Here is a 20216-nt window from a genome sequence, read left to right on the forward strand (position 1 = left end):
TGGAGGGCAGTGGCACGATCTTGATTCACTGCAACCTCTTTCTCTCGGGTTCAAGCAATTCTCCTGCTTCAGCCACCTGAGTAGCTGGGACTACAGGTGCGCACTGCTACACGGCTCTAACTTTTGTATTTTTTAGTAGAGATGGGGTTTTACCGTGTTGGCCAGGCTCATCTCAAATTCATGACCTCAAATGATCCACCTGCCTCGGCCTCCCAAAGTGCTGGGATTACAGGTGCGAGCCACTGCACCCAGCCCATCATCATTATTGATGTCACTTATTACACAGCATTGTATTTCCAAAGAATAGATACGGGTGAGAAAACAAAATCCGTAACTCTTCCTTGACTAATCAGATTGTTTTCAGATATCTGATATGTTTTGTCTTTACATTAATTAATGATTTTATATAGTCATAGGTGTAGGGAATAGTTTGTAGTCACTTTTTTTTTATCCTAAAGCGGAAACATTTTTATTATAATATATCCTAAACATTTGATATACCCTAAATGTTTTTTCATTTTATTAAAGCAGCTTACAAATGATCATTTTTAGAGAGTATATAATGGTTCATCAAGTGGACAAGTCATATTCTAAATCAGTTCTCTGTTGTTAAAAATTAAAGTGCCTAGTAGTTTGCCGTTACACTTCTAAGGGTGCCATGAGCATGTTCGTGCGTATAACCTTTTTCTTCTTGGAAAATCTTTTCGACAGATTCTCAGCAGGATTATTGAGTCAAAGGGCACAGTTTTATGACTCTTGACCCACATTGCCAAATTGCTTTCAAATAAGGTTGTTTATGCTGCTTCCATCAACATGTGGACATGCCAGTTTCACCACAACCTCATCAACACTGGGTATTATTAGCTTAAAAAAATTATCATTCAATGGATGCAAAATGATCTCTTGTTAGATTTATATATTTTTTTTATCCTTAGTGAGGCCAATTTTCTTTTTTCCCTCTGTGTGTTTACCAACTCTCTTTGGGAATGCTGACATTGGCTGCTCCTCCAGCCAAGTTTGTTACTTTCCATGTGGACGCCTTCAAGTTGAGCCAGTTGCAACGCAGCCTTGACTTAAAATGAGCGAGCTTCAACATTGAGCCTTTGTATGAAATTCAGCTTAGCACACTGGCCCCTGAGTTTGAAGGCTGGGATTGCAACACCCTGCTCTTCACGTCGTGGTGTTCTGCATGAAATCACTGAACTGGCCTTATGGTCTTTATGACTTCAAACTTAACAGTTGTCCCCCTAGATTTGTCTTATGAGCTAGGCAGGGTTTTTCTTCAGAAAGCTTTGAGATACAGCTCCTTCAACTATTTTTGGGTTTCCTAGCTTGAAAAACGAAGAGAAGAAAAGTCCCTGTGTGTTCATGTTGTCTCTTTATTTGTGGGGCTGTTGTGTTTCTAGATGGTTTTTTCTGGTTTTCTCTTGCTGCTTCACTCACCACATCCTGTGGAGCTGGAGGCTTCTCTAGCCCTGTTTGTCTCTGCCTGTCTGACATTGAGTGCCTGGAGCCCTCCCTAGCTCTCCAGCTGGAACCTTCCTCTGTAGGAAGGCTGAGGCTAGCAGGGAGAAGCCAGGATGGATTTTAAAGAGCCTTGTTGTCTCTAAGGGAGAGTGGAGCTTACATCTTTGGGTTTGCAGAAATGCCCACATTCAACTCAGGGGGAATAAAAGGATGGGAGTTAGAATTTCAACTTGCAGTTGCAGAATCTCAGAGTTAAAAGAAACCTCAGAGGTCATCTCTTCCAACCCTTCTCCAGAGCAGCTTTAATTGCCTGTGTGGGAGATTCAGGGCCAGCAGCTGCAGCTTCCCTTTCCCTGCCTCTGACTTGCCAGGTGAGTTTAGATGAGTTCCTTGCTTTCTTGAGTGTTTATTATTATTACTAATAAACAAGAGGATGAATATTTGAAGTTCTTCTACTGTCTTAAAGCCCTCAAACTCCACTGGCTACTGAAATCTTATATGCAAGCTTTATACCTGTAACTTGTTAAAGGAGAGCTGCTTTGATAAAAATAGGGTTATAGTCCTCCTGCTGAACCTCACATCTCCACCTGGCCCCCAGAAGTCACTCAGGAGGCTCTCTTGACCCCCTAGGGATTTGTGGAGTACAGGTGGAAAGGATGGCACTGTGACCTATGGTTATAATAACACCGGCACCTACTTATTGAACATTAACCAGGCATCAGGGGCTTGGCACAGGTCATGTTCAGTTCTGACAGACACTTTGGGGGCTCTGTATCCTTATCCCCATATCATAGATCAGGTCTGAGCCTCAGGGAGGTGCTCGTTGCTCTGCCACACAGAGGTCACACAGGAAGGAAGTGGTGGAGACTCAGTTCCAGCCCAGGTAGCTCAGCAGCAAGGCCTGTCTGCTTCAGCTCTGAGCTTTACTGCCTCTTTGTGACTTGTGACCTTCAACCTGACACACAGCATCCCAGCCTGCCCTGGAGTTTGGTTTTTTGAGTTGTCATCCCACCTGCCATCTCTGACAGCCCCAGTATTTAGTGTTTTAGGTGCTCCCAGATCCACGATGTGTAGTAATAGGCTAAAGGCATCAGTGTTCTCTAGAATACTTCGTACCACTTAACAAATAGCCTCTGTGACGCCACTGGTTTTGTGATTTTCCCAAGCAAACTTTACTATCCCTTTCTTATTGTCCTCATCACTTACTCTTGTTTGCACAAAGCCCAGGCTCTAATTTATTCCCCTTGTCCTTAATCCTCTCATCTGTTTCTCCAGGGATCACCCTCAGAAATAAGGATGTGCAGTAGGTCTGGTGGGCATCTGAATGAGGATGGCCCCCAGGGTGTGTACATTTCCTGGGGGGAAACTGAAGCTGGAGTCTGGGCTTCTCAAGTGTGGGTTCTGCTCCTGAAGCTGTTTTCTCACAATGGAGGCTCCAGGTACTTCCTAAGCCCTCATCTGCTGCAGGAGATACCTGAAGAAACTGTGGACAGTTCAAAGGTTGGACTATTTAAGAAATCTTGACTGGGCATGGTGGTTCACACCTGTAATCCCAGCACTTTTGGGAGGCTGAGGTGGGCGGATCACTTGAGATCAGGAGTTCGAGACCAGCCTGGCCAACATGGTGAAACCCCATCTCTACTAAAAATACAAAAAAGTTAGCCTGGCATGGTGGCACATGCCTGTAACCCCAGCTACTCGGGAGGCTGAGGCAGGAGAATTTCTTGGACCCAGGAGGCGGAGGTTTCAGTGAGCCGAGATCACGTCACCACACTCCAGCCTCGGCAACGAAGCCAGACTCTGTCTCAAAAAAAAGATACCTTGTATCAGTTCTGACACTTGCATTACTAGCTGTCACCCAACACCTTAGTTCCATAAGCTCGAAGGCTTCTTATCACTATAGGATTAAGTCTGTAAACCGCAGTTGTAAGTTCGGTGCCTTCTGTCAACTGTTCATCTCCCCTGGTTGCAGGCATGTTCTCACCCACATCCGTGGTGATGGGTGTTAGGTGACAGCATGCTTCCCCATGCATTGCTGGGCTATCCTAGTGACAGTGTTATATTTACCCCAGCATCTGATGAGCAGAGCAGAGTCAGGGCTTATGTGCTAATGTCTTGTTGCTCTTCTCTTCTCTTGCATGCTTACTTCCACACTGTCACTTCTTTCAAGCTGCTGATCACAAGTTACCTCTTACAGGAAGTTCTCCATGAGTAGCTTACTTCTCTTTCTCTTTTTTTAAGAGATAGTGTCTTGCTCTGTCACCCAAGCTGGAGTGCAGTGGTGCAATCATAGTTTACTGCAGCCTCAAATTCCTGGGCTCAAGCAATCCTTCTGCCTCAGCCTCCCTGAGTAGCTGGGATTATAGGTGTGTACCACCATACCTGGCTAATTTAAAAAAAAAAAAATTTTTTTTGTAGAGACAGGATCTCACTATGTTGCCCAGGCTGGTCTCAAATTCCTGGCTTCAAGTGGTCCTCCTGCTTTGGCCTCCCAATGCACATTCCTGAGCCACCACATCCAGCCTTAGTTGTCATGTTTTTATTATTATTATTATTATTATTATTATTATTTTTAAATGGAGTCTCGCTCTGTTGCCCAGGCTGGAGTGCAGAGGTGGCACAATCTCGGCTCACTACAACTTCTGCCTCCTGGGTTCCAGTGATTCTCCTGCCTCAGCCTCTTGAGTAGCTGGGATTACAGGCACGTGCCACCACGCCTGGCTAATTTTTTGTGGTTTTAGTAGAGACGAGGTTTCACCATATTGTCCAGGCTGGTCTAGAACTCGTGAAAACAGGTGATCTGCCCTCCTTAGCCTCCCAAAGTGCTGGGATTACAGGTGTGAGTCACCGCACCCGGACCATTATTATTATAATTGTTTTTAGAGACAAGGTTTTGCTTTGTTGCCTAGGCTGGAATGCAGTGGCAGAAACATAACTCAGTGTATTCTTGAACTCCTAGACTTAAGCTGCCTTGCTAATTTATTTACGTGTGTGTCTGTGTTTGTAGGTCTCACTATGTTGCCCAGGCTGATCTCAAACTCCTGGCCTCAAGTGACCCTTCCGCCTTGGCAGTTGCCATTTTTAGCATTATTGTTATTTGGACATTGTGATTAATATTTTACACAAATGACACAATTTAACCTGTACCAAATAATCATCTTTCATTTATTGTCTAACAATAAACTCAACCAAATGTGTAAGTTCATCTATCTATTTGTCCATCTGGTCATCATCTAATCACCCAACAGAAGTTTTACCAAACTCCTTTTTTATATTAGGTGCTAGGTGAACAAAGTTGAAGAAAATGGGTCTCTAACTCAATGAGCTGGGATTCATCCACGCATTCAAATGATCACAAGTGTTTGCACACTGCTCACTACCCTTGCTTGTTGATGCCAGCCTTGAGTCCAGGCTTTGCATCCTTGTCAGCAAGGTGTTCCCACAAAGTAGCTCCCATTTGCTATGATATGTTTGCCCTTCTGGTCCTGGAACCTTCATCTTGGTGACACAAGGCCTGAGCATCTGTCATATAAACCTTTGCGATGCAGGCTGTGTTCTCTAGGAAACAGACGCTAAGATGTAGATTAGCAAGTAGGATGTTTATTATGGGATTCCTTTGGGATCAACAGCTGTGAAACTGAAGGAGAAGAAACCATAGTTGGGCAGAGGGAGAAGTGGAGCTGTAACAATGTCCCAACAAAGGCCAATGCCAGAGGAGCCTGGGAGCTAGACTGATCCTACAGAATTGTCCTGAATTGAGGTGAGGGTTGATCAGTCATTTCATGTGCCCCCCACCCCACCACCCAAAGGATGCCTAATCTTGAACAAGGTGATTGTATTCGGCCAAGGCAGTTCCCAGAGAGGGCTGATAGCTGATGGTCATCTGCCAGCACTTTAGTAACTGCTTTAGAAGAAGCCTGGATGGAGAAACATCTGCTTTGTTTTTTTGTTGCGGTGGTGGTTTGTTTTCAGTGAAAGGGTCTTGCTCTGTCACCCAGGTTGGAGTGCATTGGCATGATCATAGCCCACTACAGCCTTGATCTCCTGGGCTCAGGCGATCCTTCCACCTCAGCCTCCCAAGTAGTTAGACCTGCAGGTCCATACCACAGCATCCGGCTAATTTTTAAAATATTTTTGTAGAGATGGGGTCTCACTGTGCTCCCCAGGCTGGTCTTGAGCTCCTGGCATCAAGCGATCTTCCTGCCTCGACCTCCTGAAGTGCTGGGATTATAGGTGTGAACCACTGTGCCTGGCCAAATATCTGCTTTGCTTACCATTTTATCCCCAGTATCTAGTACATAAAAGCACACAGTATTGGGGGGAATGGAATTACCTAAGCTTTACGGAAGCACTGTGAGTAATTCATTTAGCAAATGTGTATATCTATTATGTTCCTATGACATGTCAGTCACGATTACTACCCTTACGGAGGTTATAGTCTAGGGGGTTTGGGCTGAGCGGTGGCTCAACACTGACTTCCTGGAAGAGGCAACCTGCATACTGGGGGCGTGACTTCCTGGACGATGGGCTCTGGGCCAGCGTTGGGCTCCGTGTTTCCTGGGTTCCCTAGAAGGTGGCTTATTGAGCTGGAGAGTTGAATGGATATGGGATGTTTTCTCAGGGAGGGGGCTCTCTGTTGCAGCCCACCTCTGGGCGCACCTGTCCACCATAGGAAATTCCCTGCTTCACTTACCTTCATTGACGTTTGAACTCCCAGGAGCCTGGAACTTCCCCAGGTGCCCCATTGGCTTGGTGACTTTACATCATTACATCAGTTGAGTAATTGAAGAATGGAGGAACCATTCTTTTGAGCTAAGTGGAAAAATATATTTTCTCCTCTGTGAGTCACCAAAAACTACAGCTTCTTTTTTTTTTTTTTTTTTTTTGTTTTGTTTGAGACAGAGTCTCGCTCTGTTGCCCAGGATATAGTGCAGTGGTGCAATCTTGGTTCACTGCAATTTTCACCCCCTGGGTTCAAGTGATTCCTTGCCTCAGCCTCTTGAGTAGGTGGGATTACGGGCATCCACCACAACACCCAGCTAATTTTTGTATTTTTAGTAGAGATGGGGTTTCACCATGTTGGCCAGGCTGGTCTTGAACTTCAGACCTCAAGAGATCCACTGCCTTGTCCTCTCAAAGTGCTGGGATTATAGACGTGAGCTACCGCGCCCAGGCTTAGAGCCCAGCTTATACGCAGTTACTTAGCTTCTGTGTGTGTGTGTGTTTGTAAATGAACTATTATATTTCAGGAAGTTCCTAGCAGGGAGGATGAGATGGAATCAGTGGATTTTAGATCTCAAGGAGAACTAGAGATTGCTTGGTCCAACCTCCTTCCTCTGCAAGAGGGCCCTTGTGGGGAAGCGACTGGCCAAGGCTACCCAAAGAGCTTGGAGAGAGGTGCAGGGCATGTGAGCATGTGCAAAGCATTTGCCAGTAGAGTTCGGCATTTTTTCCTGGCCCGTTCACCTCCTGACAGGGCACCAGGAAGGTGCTGCACAGCCTGGCATGTGGTGGGTGGTGTTTATCTGCACAAGTCACCCAAGTGATCAGAACGCTTTTACGGAAAACAATGGCTTTGATGTTCTGGGTGACAAGACCAAAGCATGCTGGCGGGAAGGGAGGTTTTTGGGGTTAGAGAAATGAAAACTATTTACATTTAGGGCTGACTTAATAACTTAACACCTCTGAAGTGGAAGGATGTTTTTGAGGGAAAGTTGAATGTAAGTGTAGTACAAAAAGGAAAGTTTGAGGTAGAAGACTAGGAGTGGAAATACTTCTAATGGCTCAGGGAAAACGTCCTGGTAAGGTTGAACTTCCAGATGCCTCCTTTCTTCCCACGCCCCCACTGCATCCTCTGTTTCTACGGTGAGATTTGCATGGCACTTTACAGTTTCCAAAGCATTTCCTCACATATTATCTTCTTCAGTCCTCCCAGGAGGTGGTGCCACCAAAGGCTGTCTGACCACACCTGCGGCTTTTGGAGGGAGCTTGGCTTGGAACCCAGGGTTCTCTGAGTCAAAATCCTTTTTTCCTGGGACAGTGGTGGTCCTCACATTCCCTTCAAGACTGTAGACTTTAGAAGCCCAGTCTCTGGCGCTAGACTTCCTTCCTTCACCTACCAGGCTTCTCCCTCTGCAGAGGTCTTGGGCGCCTTTTGTGACCATTCTGTGACCTGGTTTCTTGAAATGTAAGATGGGGATAATATGAGCACCTACCCACCTTCTTGGGTTGTTGTAGGGATGAAAACATCTTCACAGTTCCTGGCACCTATTGGAGTTGGATAACGATGTTAGGATTACTTGAGGCTGGCTTTCCTACCTTGTTTTAACAGCAGCTCTAGAGTTTCAGAAACATAAGGACTGGACTTTTGGTGATCAAATCTAAACACTCTCCAGTAAAATCAGTGATGCTGCTGACTCTGAGTCTTTAATCATTCTAGTCTCTTCACCCTCTGAAAACAAGAGGATGTGTAGCGTAGTGAGCAACAGCTGTGTGCCGGGGACTCAGCATTAAGTAGCATGGGATTACTCATGACTTCGCACTCATGGCAGCCTCACAGGTAACTTTGTCAATTTCTTTTTTTCCTTTTATATTAAAAAAACAAAATGGCTGGGTTCAGTGGCTCATGCCTGTGATCTCAGCACTTTGGGAGGCACGGGAGGGAGGATGGCTTGAGCTCAAGAGTTCCAGACCAGCCTGGGCAACACAGTGAGACTCTGCCTCTACAAAAATAATTAATTAATTAATTAATAAAATAAATGAATCAATTAAAAGAATTAAGAAAAACAAAACAAAACTTTTTGAATAAGTAAAGCATTTACAAGACACAAAATCCAAAAGGTATACAAAGTTTTCCAATGAAGACTGCCAACCCTCATGTCCCCAGACCCCTGTTTCTCCTCCCTGGGACACAGTTGTTGCAGGTTTCTTGCTCCTTCTTCCTGAAAGAGTCTGTGCATTATTGAAAAGAAGATGTGTGTCCATGAGTACATCTACAGACGAGTGTTGAGCACCTGTTGTGCACAGTGGTGGGGGCAGTGTGATGGGAGTACACAGGGCAGGGAGACACGGGTCTGGGCTCCCCTGAAGTTTGCAGCCGTATTAAGGGCTCAGCCTTACAGTGCATGGGGCCTCGGCTTCAGAGGAAGGGCTGATCTTGGGGCTGGCTGCTGCTTGACTTGGAGTACCTGCCTCCCTCTGGCCTCCTGTTGAGGCAGCCTGGGGTCAAATCCCAGCTCACCTATGTGCCAGGCTGCTGGATGGCTCAGATGTGGCCTAATTATTTCCTGATGGCCCTGCCAGCCTGGCTGTGGGCTGTAGGAACAGTAGTAGCCATCCATTTTTCTTTCTTCTTCTTGGACGGAGGTGGTGGTTCAAATGAAATTTCAGCCTTACCCTTTGTAGTTTTCTACGTAATAAATCCTAACATTTGTGATTAAGGTGACATAGGTTTTTTTGAGAAAGGCTTGATTTCTTGCTTGCATGGATGGTTAATACTCCAGGCTCTTCAGGGTGATTCTCGCCCTCTTGTTCTGTAGCTTGTGGTCCTTATTTATTTTAATATAATTTAAAACTTGCAGAAAAAAATTATGAACATATGAAGAACTACTGCACACCCAGGTCATCAGTTGTTAACTCACACTCCACCCCACCACCAAATACGCTATTTTTTCCTGATCCATTTGAGTAAGTTGTAGACATGCCCTTTCATCCCTAAATATTCAGTGTGTGCTCCCCAAGGATAACGACATTCTTTTACATAACGACTGTGTAATTATCAAACTCAGGAAATTAGCATTGCTGCAGTTGTATTATCTAATCCTCAGGCCACACACAATTTGATCAGTAGTCCCAATAATGTCCCTTTTGACTATTTTTTTCCCAATTATGGATCATTATTGCATTTAGTGGCTGTGTCTCATGTTACCCAGTCATACTTGACTATGATTTTTTTTTTTTTTTTTTTTTTTGATATAGAGTCTCACTCTGTGGTCCAGGCTGAAGTACAGTGGCATGATCCCAGGTCACTGCAACCCCCACCTCCCGGGTTCAAGTGATTCTCCTGCCTCAGCCTCCCGAGTAGCTGGTATTACAAGCGTGTGCCACAAAGCCTGGCTAAGTTTTGTATTTTTAGTAGAGACGGGGTTTCACCATGTTGGCCAGGTTGGTCTCGAACTCCTGACCTCAAGTGATCCACCCACTTTGGCCTTTCAACGTGCTGGGATTACAGGCGAGAGTCACCGCACCCGGACGACTTTGACATTTTTGAAGAGTCCAGGTAAGTTGTTTTGTAGAAACACTCCTCAGTTTGGGTTGAGACTGTTATTTTTGAAAGCTCATACTGCACCACTTGCTTTAATTCTGTAATCCTCAATGGTCCCCTATGGCTGCTGATCACATCCACGTCTCTGTAGATAAGAAAACGGAGCCATCGGGAAGTAGAGTGGTTTGTCAATGGTCACATTCTCAGCAAGTGGCAGAGCTAGGATTCAAATCCAGGCTATCTGTCCTGAAACCTAATTTGCCTACCAGGCAACAGGAATAAGGACAACAATTAGACCCTGAGAATAACAAAGTGTTTATCAAGCACCCACTCTGAGCCAGAGGTTGTGTTGAGCACTCTGCAGACACTGCAGTACAATACTCCCATCCACCCCACCCCAGTCCAGGAGTAGCTGTTTTATATTGTTGTTGTTTTGAGACAGAGTTTTGCTCTGTCGCCCAGGCTGGAGTGCTGTGGTACAATCTCAGCTCACTGCAACCTCTGCCTCCCAGGTTCAAACAATTCTTCTGCCTCAGCCACCCAAGCAGTTGGGATTACAGGCATGCGCCACCATGCCCAGCTAATTTTTGTATTTTTAGTGGAGACAGGGGTCTCGCCATGTTGGCCAGGCTGGTTTCTTTTCTTTTCTTTTCTTTTCTTTTCTTTTCTTTTCTTTTCTTTTCTTTTCTTTTCTTTTCTTTCTTTCTTTCTTTCTTTCTTTCTTTCTTTCTTTCTTTCTTTCTTTCTTTCCTTCCTTCCTTCCTTTTTTTTTTTTTGACACATTCTCACTCTGTCGCCCAGGCTGGAGTGTAGTGGCGTGATCTCGGCTCACTGTAACCTCTGCCGCCCAGCTTCAAGTGATTCTCCTGCCTCAGCTTCCCGAGTAGCTGGGATTACAGGTGCCTGCCACTGCCCCTGGCTAATTTTTGTAGTTTTAGCAGAGACAGGGTTTCACCATCTTGGCCAGGCTGGTTTTGAACTCCTGACCTCATGATCCTCCCCTCTCGGCCTCCCAAAGTGTTGGGATTACAGGCCTGAGCCGCCGCGCCCAGCCTTCCAGGCTGGTTTCAATCTTCTGGCCTCAAACGATCTTCCTGCCTAAGCCTCCCAAAGAGCTGGGATTACAGGTGTGAGCCACTGTGCCCGGCTGAGTAGCTGTTTTTTTTTTTTTTTTTTTTTTTTTAATCCTTGATTTACAGATGAAGACCAGAGAAGCTAGGCTGACTTCCCATGTTGACACAGCAACTAACTGGTGAGGATCAGCTCAGAGCTGGGCAGACTATGCACTTCCCACCCTGCCCTGCACCCCATGCTCGGCTTGCTGGATTTGATAGAATCTAGCAAGCGTGGGGGCCAGGCTCTGCTGACTCCCTGTGAGAAGCAGTGTCTGTTTCTGTGTCCTTTTCTGGGGCCTTCTCCAGAGGGAAAGAACATATCCCAAAGCTGGAGCTTGCACTCAGGAGCTTCCCAGGGGAAACTGCTCCACTCTCTGCCATCTACAGCTCTTGCAGGTACCATAGTCTACCTCCATGATCTATTTGCAGTGGGCGATGGTGTTTTGATGATTTCCACATCATGAACCCAAGTGCTGTTGCTGATTTCGAAGCTTGTTCACTGTCTCCTGCCAAGTGGCCAAGGGCTCCTACCCTAGCCCTTGGTGGCTGCTCCTGGCTGCCATCTGCCCACCCAGTTGGCCCCACTGCCTGGGCCACGTTCTGGTGGCATCCAAGAACTGGTAGCAGAGATGGTGATTAGTCAATGTGTGTTATACCCTGGGTCTCTCCATCTTTCCAACAGAGACCTGCCTTACATGTAGGACTGCCTCCCCTTGTTCAGGTTACCTAGCCCTTATGCAATTCACCTTCTGATTGGAGAAGGAAGACAATACGGCCCTGCCTCTCGGCCTGTAGAGAGGAATGGATGATGTGAAACTGTGGCATGCTTGATATTCTGCTGGCAGAGAGGAGAACAGATGTTAACACAGAGCACACCTCTGCCCCGAACCTCCTGGGAGCCTTGGAGGTCCTGAGTCAGCCTGTCCTTGGCACTCAGGCTCTTCAGACGTCAAAGCACAGCGTTGGGCCCAGCATGACCTTCTGCGGTCCCAGGAGACATCAGGGAGGTGTTGTCAGTGTCCGTAGAAAGCCCATGGCTTGCTCGGCCACATCAGGTGCAGGGACCTCAGTCAACCACACAGCAGGTAGATATCCTTGAGAACTGTGTCAGGTGGGAGGATAGCCAGAGGGTCTGGGGGCAGCCACCTGACCCTTCAGTCCCAGGATCTAGCACCTCCCATCAGACCTTCCTCTTCACTCCCTGTTTCTCCCACCAATTATTGGCATTGGCATATTTCTGAGCAAGTTCTCTCCTTGTGGCCTGTCACTCTGTGGGTGGGAAGTGACCCCCTGCTGAGCAGGTTCAGTGTTTTGAGGTGGGGCTATGACCTTCTGCTTTGCACCGGGCTCTAAACACCCTGGCCTGCCCAGGATTCTTGGCAGCTCCTGGGAGAAGCTTAGAAATTTTAATTTCTTTAATTTCCATGGAACATTGCTTTGTGTGTGTGGCTAAAAACATTAATTAAAAACATTAATCAGTTTGGCTGCCTTGGAAAGAGGTTCTTTTTTCTGCAGGAGCCAACGTGCTGGGTTATTGCAACCCCCTCTCCCCAGCCCCTTACAAGGAGGAGGGGACAGGACATCAGCTTGCAAACCAACACTTCAGCCCTGTATTTGTGGATTTGTCTCTTGGTGTCAGGCAGACTCCTTAGCTCCTCTGAACTTTAGTTTCCACATCTGTAAAATGGGAAGAAAGGTTATGTGTCTCCTGATTTCTTGGGGACTCTGTGTGTGTTCAGTGAGGTGCCAGGAGGACAGTCCTTAGTGAAATGTCCTCTACAGAATTTGCTAGTAAAGGCGCTGTTGTTATAATTAGCTGGATTTCCCTGGTAGTTTACAGACTGCCTCTTCTGCGCACTGTCTCATTTAATCCTGTCAGCGCACCTGGCAGACGGGTAGTGTTTGAATCCACTCTTTTTCACAGATGAGTACACTGGAAAGGGAGGGTTACAGCCAGGTCTGGAGCTGAGAACCTTTGACGGAAGCCCCAGGCTTTGGCCCAATCTCATTGCCTTCATTTGTTCCCTTGGCCCCATGTGCTGAGCCCCTACACTAAGTTACGGTGGTGAGATAGAAAGAGGGGAGGCCTTTTCATTTCCTCCTGGGAGGAGAGGAAGAAGTTAAGTCTCTAGCATTTGCCTAAGTGGTGCTAATAAAAGCTGACGTTTCTATGGGCTTATAATATCCAGAGACAAGTGCTAAACTCTGCAAAGATTCTCACTTAACACCAGGAACAAGCCTCTAAGATGAGAAACTGAGGCTCAGAGAGCTCAAGTTTGAGTACTTGTTCAGGGTCCTAAAAAGCCTCTTTAAGTAGTAGAACCGGGACACCAACCCAAGAAGCCTGAGAAGAGCCCACCGTCAACCAAGAGGCTGTGCCTCTGCCCTTTTTGGGTAATGAAGCAAATGCATTTTGACAATAAGGCTAAAAGTGCTTTCCCGGTCACAATGCCTGAGGCGTGTGGGAGGCTGCTCACTGGGGAGCCCAGAGGCGCTGAGGACAGCATCTTTCTGCGTGCCTAGCTAGTCAAGGGGACTTTTCAGAGTAAGGGGGAATTCACTCTGTGCTGCTGGGAACTGGACTCTGAGTGCAGGATGCGTTAAGCCAGCACTGAATGGGAGGAGGCGAGGACTCTGAGGCTTGCAGAACGATTGCAGATCTGTCCGTGATACCAACACATCTAAGGAAGGAATATGACAACCAGAGTGCCTCGGAGAAGACAATTATGGCCAAGTTGTTCCTTGGGGAGAGATGAGGAAATCAAAGTGGGGAATACAAGCCACCTGCCCGCCGTTCTTGCCTGTGGGGCAAGGATGTTTCACCAGCTATTCCAGAGTAGAGAGCAAATTCCCCTTCAGAACTTTTCAGGGTTCTTTATTCTGAGTTTGTGCTGACTAAGCTTCATGTCATTCATGATTTGGCTGCCAGTGAGGATGGTGGGGGGCCCTGAAAAGGGAAAAGGGCGCCGTACTGTAAATGTATGAATGGGGTTTTCTGTGGGTGCCACACCGGAGCATCACAGTTCTTTGAAGGACAGGAGAGAAGGTCAGTGCCTGGATCCCCAGGCTAAGTACCGGGCGCTGCTTTAGGATAGCATAGAAGGGTGGCCCCTGGGCCTCATTCTCCACACTGTCCCACCCCTTTTGACCACCTCATCTAGCCATCTTGATGATCAGTTAAGATAAGAATCTCTAGTGAGGCTACATTTTTTTGTTTCCTGAATAATGCATGATGTCCACTGAACACATGTTACCAGATGACAGTGTTGGGCTCAGATAAAACTTACAACAAAATTAATCTGATGCAGCCTCCATGGCTCACATGATCCCCACCGTGTATGAAATGGGCTGGGCACCCAGGGACAGGCTATTCTCAGAATGGGGTTATTGGGTGTGTTTCTTATTCCTCTCTACCTAGTATTCTTGGAAGAAGGTGAATGGAAATGCTCTAGTAGGGGAGGGAAACATGATTAATGGGTGGGGGCTTATGAGTCAGAAAGACCCAACCATCACTTCTGCCCTGACTGCCTGTGTGACTTCAGAAATGGGGGATATCAAAACCTATCTCATAGGATTAAACAGTTTAATGTGTATAAAATGCCTAACACAGTGCTTGCCACATAAGCATTGCTCATTAAATGTCTTCTCTTCTTGTGCTCCTCATTTAGTGTATAGTAAATGTGCAGTCCTTATCTTTTAAATGAATGAAACATCTCATTACCAAATCTATTCAAGGTAAACATTGATATTAATATGTATCCTTTTTGTGTGTGTTTCTAGAATCCTGTTACACCTGGGATTTAGGCACTTTCAATCTGAAAAAATACATATCCTTTCAGCACTCTGGACGGACTTGAGAACTGTCCTTACGTGACCTAAAGCTGGAGTATTTTGAGATTGGAGAATTAAGGTAAGGGACTTTATCTTCCTGATCCTTGTGAAACCAAAAATAGCTTTTGGAGTTGATGATCTCCTGCAGCACAACTTGGGTTGTGGTTCTTGACCTCTCGGTGTGTCTTCCTGTGCCGCTCCAATGTGTTCGGGAAGCTGGCTCCCCATAACCTCTCCCCGACCTGGTTCTCAGAGTCTAGTCCATTTATTCATTGTGCCTAGGAAGCTCTCCCTCTGTCCCTAGTGGAGGGAGGAGCCCACCATCTCCTAGTGAATGCCCCACTTGTAGCAGAAGGTGCAGGATGCTCCAGCTGTCTTGTGAAAACATGTGGAGACAGCCTTGGGGAAAAGAGGAAAAGGTGAGGTGAGGGTTATATAATCAGATTGAAACACCTTTGGGACATCCAGAACATGAGCTCTTCCTCCTTTCCCAGCCAATCCGTGCTTCCTCCTTTCACCTCCTTGAATTCTGTGCTCCTTCCACACTAAGGCTGAGGGTGCAGGAGGTAAAGGGTTAGAGGTTAAGACTGAGCGCTTCAGGTAGACTTGGGTTTTCTTGGTTTTGCTACTTGCCTCACTTTGGACAAGTCACTCAGCCTCTCAAAGCCTTGGTCTCCTCATTAGTAAAATAGGGATGGTATTAGTGCCTGCCTCATGAAGATGTTGTTTGTGTTGAGTGAGATATTGGAGCAAAACAGCTTAGCAGGCTGCCTTGCACTGAGGAAGAAATGCTCCAAAAGGGAAGAGAGTTTTTGCAAATTATTCCTCAATTATGCCATTTAGAATTCCTTCCATGTATCAGGCTATTTTGAAGTCTTTCATTTGCTGTCCCCCAGCCTTTCACCTATCACCAAGTCAGCCTGGGAAACAGCTGAGAATCACCTTTCCAGTTGTGCCCAGCCCCTTACCCAAAGCAGAGTTGATTCCCCCCTCCCCTGGATGGCAGCGGGCTAGTGAAGGCATGTCTCCACTATACCATGGCTACTGCACTGGGTTGAAATGTCCCTTGACCCTTCCCCTGCCCGTTCCCCCTCTTGCTGGTGAAATTGCTTAGAGCAAGGACTGTCTTACACATCACAGGATCTGGCATAGTGCCTGACCGAGGGTGAAACAACAAATGAATGAGTAATTGAAAGGAGAGAGAAAAAGAGATAGAGAAGTAACCAAAAGAAGAAAGTTTTTAAAGGTTCAGAGGAAAGAATGAGGTCAGTTGCAATTTTTTTTAAGTAAGATGTTGGAAAGAATAAATGACATGATGAAAAGGAAACTGACTTTATTCCTATCATAAATTTGAAAGCTATGCAAGGTGGAAAGGTGGGTGAGAAGCTGTGGACTGGTGAGAAGACAGAGAAGTCAGAACTGAGAGCATAGCAGAGAACTGTACTTCTGTTGTGCTACATATGTCATCTTTTGTATTGTGCCTTAAATTTTCAAAAGCGCATTTGCATTTCAAATCTGCTGTGATAGTCAGCATTCCTGTGGCATGCAGAGGTGAAGAGCATGAGGCCTTGCCCTTCAGTCAAGGTGGGGATACTGGCACACATAGGATACTCCATACTCCCTAGGTGTCTGTAAGGATGGTGGAGGGGACTTTCTCCATGCCGGGAGGCTTCCTGGAGCAGGTGCTGCCTCTCGTGACTCTTGAAAGATGCTTGTGAATAAAGCATACTGGGAGCTGAACTGCTGTTTAGTAATTAAAAATCCTTTCCATTGTTTAGAGCTCAGCACCTTTGTGCATTCATATTATGCATTCATTTTCGTTTCATTGTTCAATTTCTCACTTCTGCTACTGCATTGTATGTCTACAGCTGACAAGCCTTCCTTGGGAGCCCTACGTAGCTCTTTTTTTTTTTTTTTTTTTTTTTTGAGACGGAGTCTTGCTCTGTCGCCCAGGCTGGAGTGCAGTGGCGCAATCTCGGCTCACTGTAAGCTCCACCTCCCAGGTTCACGCCATTCTCCTGCCTCAGCCTCTTGAGTAGCTGGGACTACAGGCGCCCACCACCACGCCTGGCTACTTTTTTTTGTATTTTTATTAGAGACGGGGTTTCACTGTGTTAGCCAGGATAGTCTCGATCTCCTGACCTTGTGATCTGCCCGCCTTGGCCTCGTAGCTCTTTTTGACCCTCAGGGACAGTCACTGAATTATGTCTTGGGAGCCCATGCTTCTGAGGCAGGCTTAGGGAGCAGGAGAGCATACAGGGGTAGCAGCCTTTCCAGCTGATCCCCATGCCCTGTTGCACCTGGAGGGCTGGAACAAGCTATTCTCATATTGGGGAAAAGGGCTGATGGGACCTCAGTCATGTAGCAGAGAATCTGAAAGCCAGAAGCTTGGCAGGTCTGTCTCGGGGTGGGGTGATGGAGAGACATTTCCCTAGAATTCAGCTGCTGGGAGCAGAAAGACAGAGCAGGGGCAAGTGCTGGGTTTCTGAGGCCCGCAGTCCTGAGCATGGCTTCAGGCAGTCTGTTCTATGACAGAACCTGAAGAAAGGCCCAGGCATTTGCATCTATGTGTGTGGTTCTGCTTGTCCTAAAGGCACTCCTCACACTGGGAGCCTGCCTGTCTGTACGTGCCTAGAAATCAGCCTGGCTGGGACGCACACCGATAGGAGAGCATCCTCACCTTTCCCACCCACGAGTCGGGACTGTTGCCTGCTGTGCAGCAAAGGCACCAGGAACACGGAGTCAGACACTTAGGGTCTACCCCAGGCTCCACTTCCCACTGCTCATTTGACTCTGGGCAAGTCTACAGCTTTTCAAACTTCTCTCTTTCTTAAAACAAAAAAAAAAAAAAAAAAGGAAGAAAATTTCTTGCCAGGCACAGTGGCTCACGCCTGTAATTCCAGCATTTTGGGAGGCTGAGGTGGGCTAATCACTTGAGGCCAGGAGTTCGAGACCAGCCTGGCCAACATGGTGAAACCCTGTCTCTATTAAAAATACAAAGATTAGCCGGGCATGGTGGCACACGCCTGTAATCCTAGCTACTTGGGAGGCTTAGGCACAAGAGTCACTTGAAACTGGGAGGCAGAGTTGTAGTTAGCCAAGATTGTGCCACTGCACTCCAGCCTGGGCAACAGCGCAAGACTCTGTCTCAAAACACACATACAAATTTTTTTCTTTTATTTTTTTAAAGACAGGGTCTTAGCTATGTGGCCCAGGCCAGCCTCCAATCCCTGGGCTTAAGCAATCCTCCCACCTCAGTCTCCTGAGTAGCTAGTACTATAGGCACACACCACACACCCAGCCAGACTTCAATTTTCCCAGCCACATCATGGACCAGAAGCCACTTGGTCTGGTTGTGAGGATGACGGAACCTTGCCCGAGGAAATGGGCAATGAACAGGAGCCTGTTTATTTCTCCTTCCAGCTCCTGACCTGTCTAGCTCCTGACCCTCTCAGTGTCATGCTTGCTCACCCCTGGCCCTGCTCCCTGGATATGCAGACAGGATGGGCTTCTTCCCTTTAGACCTTCACTTTGCTCTTTTGGACTCCTCTTCTGGCCTTGCCTCCCCCTGGTGTCATCTGCTGGCTCCCTGCCTGATACTGCCACACTGGTCATGCTGGCCTTCTGGCCTTTGGTGACACCGCATCAGCAGGCTCCCGCTTCCCTGTCAAGGGATACAAGCCAGCACCAGTCTTTCGCCACAAGGTATGTGTGTAAAGATTGCTTCCTGTACTTGGTGTCCACAGGATTTTAAAGAACTCCTGGCCCACTCGGAACTCTACGCTTGAAACAGAAACATCTTCTCAAAACACCTCTGGTATTGGCCCATTTCTCTATTACTGTTTCTTGTGGTTTCATACTGAGGTTTTTGGTGCATTGCAATTGCCCTGGAGTTTATTTTTAGTAATAAAGACAGAGTTCAATTAATGTCAAAACATGAGGGTAATTGCAGAGGAAGGATTAGTAAGTCTAGGGGAAAATGTGCCTAATTTTTTTTCTTCTGATAACATCTTTCACTGATCATACACCGTCACACCCACAGACACGGAGCTTCCTCCGTGATGTCTGCAATGCACTAGGCCCAGGCGGGGAGCAGTGGCTGCGCCACCACCTGAAAACGAAAGCATTTCTGAGTCTCTTTCAGTCCAGCTCATCTAGCCGCCGGCCACACAGGTGACCACCCACTGTAGCTGTCACTATGGGTGATGATTATCATTATGATTTTGAAGAAAGGCTGGGCTTTGGAATAGTCAATTCTTATCCTCTCTCCGGGGGGATTTATTCTGTCTCCAGAAGCAGCATTTCACTTTCCTGAACATCAGCTCTTCTCCCCTGGATTGCAGGGTCTAGGTCTTGTTCTCTGTCTGCTTCCAGCTTTTGGCATTTTGACAGCACGTAGGACATGCTTGGAGAACGTTTTCTTGAGTTAACTGAATTCAGGACACTGACTTGGGGCTGGAAAGGCAAAGTGAGGAAGAAAGTATTCCCCTTTCAGAAGCTCCCCAGTCTGCCTTAAGAAACAAAGGCAGCCCTGTCATCTGCCCAGGACTTTACAGTTTATAAAGTGATTTCTCATCCTTTCTCCTTTCTTGTATTGCACAAATATCGAACGAGAACCTGCAGTGTGCCACTGTGCAGGGTGCCTGGAATAAAGGAGAAAAGCCACTGTGCTTTCTCTGAAGGAATCACAGGGAGTGAAGCTAGCTTCATGGATGCCAGAATTTCACAGATGAAGGGACTGGAGGCTTGGAGCAATTGCATTGCTTGAGATCCCCCCTGCTCATGGATGGTGGCTCCCAAATCAAGACATGAGTCTTCTGAATCCCTTAAACCCGCCCTGTGCCTGCCTGTTCTCCCAGCACATTCTCTGTACTCTCTTGTGCTGCTCCTCACCCCCTCTCCAACTGTCTCTCCTTCTCCGCCATTGTCCTCTGCCCACTCCTAGTCCCTTCTTTCAGCTCTGTTTCTTCTGAAAATGAGGATCTTTCTCTCTACAGTGCCTCTTGTGGGAAGGGATCTGCTGATGGGGGCTGTGTTTGGGATCTCACCTGGGAACACGATCTCTCCAACTTTCACTGGGAGCAGAGCCTTGGGTCTCCCTGAACCCACCTCCCCAGCACCTTGTGTGGTGACTGGCAGGAGGTAGCCATTCCCTCCTGTCCTCTCTGCCCTTGTCCACTTTCCTGTTATGAGTCAGCTGCTGAGATAGGCTATGAGGAGTCAACAGAGTGGATAAAAAAGAGCTTTGTCCTTCTTTAAAGCCTTCAAAATATACAGATGTATTAGTCAGGGCTTTCCAGAGAAACAGGACCAATAGAACATGAAGATAGATGCGTATCCATGTCTATATCAATATCTACCTTGATATTTATATCTATATCTAGGAGATTTATTTATTATAAGGTATTGGCTCATGCAATTATGGACCCAGAGGGGTCCTGTGATTTGCCACCTGCAGGCTGGAGACCTAGGAAACAGCTGTTGTGTCACAAAGGGCAGAGGGCTGGAGAACCTGTAGTGTAGATTCCAGTCTAGATTCG

General features: G+C 46.9%; 1 protein-coding gene across 1 annotated transcript in view; it reads left to right on the forward strand.

Moving 5' to 3' along the window:
• Window positions 1-20216, forward strand: part of LOC742042 (collagen alpha-1(VII) chain-like) — a 307325-nt gene that overhangs the window by 180995 nt on the left and 106114 nt on the right. The window contains exons 6-7 of the mRNA XM_063816125.1: window positions 9445-9745; window positions 14626-14755. The gene's annotated coding sequence lies outside the window, so the exon portion shown is untranslated. The remainder of the gene's footprint in view (window positions 1-9444; window positions 9746-14625; window positions 14756-20216) is intronic.

The sequence above is a fragment of the Pan troglodytes genome, chromosome 7, assembly GCF_028858775.2.
Source record: "Pan troglodytes isolate AG18354 chromosome 7, NHGRI_mPanTro3-v2.0_pri, whole genome shotgun sequence".
Lineage (NCBI taxonomy): Eukaryota > Metazoa > Chordata > Mammalia > Primates > Hominidae > Pan > Pan troglodytes.